Source organism: Arachis ipaensis, chromosome B10 (genome assembly GCF_059453495.1).
Source record: "Arachis ipaensis isolate K30076 ecotype BB chromosome B10, ASM5945349v1, whole genome shotgun sequence".
Classification (NCBI taxonomy): domain Eukaryota; kingdom Viridiplantae; phylum Streptophyta; class Magnoliopsida; order Fabales; family Fabaceae; genus Arachis; species Arachis ipaensis.
Genome location: NC_142435.1, coordinates 118,591,122 through 118,592,712, shown reverse-complemented (window position 1 = coordinate 118,592,712; position 1,591 = coordinate 118,591,122). Strand labels below are relative to the sequence as shown.

The following is a 1,591-nucleotide window of genomic DNA, read 5'->3' as shown; positions in this document are numbered from 1 at the left end:
CTTTCTTGTTCTCTTCTCTTTCATATGAGCAGGAACAAAGATAAAGGCATACTTGTTCAAGCTGATCCTGAACCTGAAAGGACCTTGAAGAGAAAGCTAAGAGAAGTTAAAGAACATCTCTCTTTAGAGGGCCTAACGGAGCTTTTCAAGGAAGAAGAAACCATGACAGCCGAAAACAACAATGCCAACAATGCAAGGAAGGTGCTTGGTGACTTTACTGCACCTACTCCCGACTTCTATGGGAGAAGTATCTCAATCCCTGCCATTGGAGCAAACAACTTTGAGCTTAAGCCTCAATTAGTTTCTCTAATGCAACAGAATTGCAAGTTTCATGGACTTCCATTGGAAGATCCTCATCAGTTCTTAGCTGAATTCTTGCAAATCTGTGATACTATCAAGACCAATGGGGTTGACCCTGAAGTCTACAGACTTATGCTTTTTCCTTTTGCTGTAAGAGACAGAGCTAGGACATGGTTGGATTCACAACCTAAAGAAAGCCTGAACTCTTGGAAAAAGCTAGTTAATGCCTTCTTGGCAAAGTTCTTTCCACCTCAAAAATTGAGCAAGCTTAGAGTGGAAGTCCAAACCTTCAGACAGAAGGAAGGTAAATCCCTCTATGAAGCTTGGGAAAGATACAAGCAATTAATCAGAAGATGTCCTTCTGACATGCTTTCTGAATGGAGCATCATAGGAATTTTCTATGATGGTCTATCTGAACTATCCAAGATGTAATTGGATAGCTCTGCTGGAGGATCTCTTCATCTGAAGAAGACGCCTGCAGAAGCTCAAGAACTCATTGAAATGGTTGCAAATAACCAATTCATGTACACTTCTGAAAGGAATCCTGTGAATAATGGGACAAATAAGAAGAAATGAGTTCTTGAGATTGATACTCTGAATGCCATATTGGCTCAGAATAAAATATTGACCCAACAAGTCAATATGATTTCTCAGAGTCTGTCTGAAATGCAAGCAGCAACAGGCAGTACTAAGAAAGCTTCCTCTGAAGAAGAAGCTTATGATCCTAAGAACCCAGCAATGGAAGAGGTGAATTATATGGGAGAACCCTATGGAAACACCTATAATCCTTCATGGAGAAATCATCCAAATCTTTCACGGAAGGATCAACAAAGACCTCAACAAGGTTTCAACAACAATAATGGTGGAAGAAACAGGTTTAGCAATAGCAAACCTTTTCCATCATCTTCTCAGCAACAGACATAGAATTCTAAGCAAAGCCACTCTGAATTAACAACCATTGTCTCTGATCTAATCAAAACCACTCAAAGTTTCATGACTGAAACACGATCCTCCATTAGAAATTTGGAGGCACAAGTGGGTCAGCTGAGTAAGAAAATTACTGAACTCCCTCCTAGTACTCTCCCAAGCAATACAGAAGAGAATCCAAAGAGAGAGTGCAAGGCCATAAACACGTCTCACATGGCCGAACCTGGAGAGGAGGAAGAGGCAGTGATCTCCACTGAGGAAGACCTCAATGGACGTCCACTGACCTCCATGGAGTTCCTTAATGAGGAACCATGGAAATCTGAGGCACAGACTGAGACCATAGAGATTCCATTGAATTTATTTC

At 41.0% G+C, this 1,591-nt stretch overlaps 1 non-coding gene across 1 annotated transcript; it reads right to left on the bottom strand.

The window, feature by feature from the left end:
* Positions 1-564: 564 nt before the first annotated feature.
* LOC148581465 (small nucleolar RNA R71) lies at positions 565-672 on the bottom strand. The gene has a single exon (XR_015898204.1). It is a non-coding gene; the product is annotated as a small nucleolar RNA R71 (small nucleolar RNA).
* Positions 673-1,591: the final 919 nt, after the last annotated feature.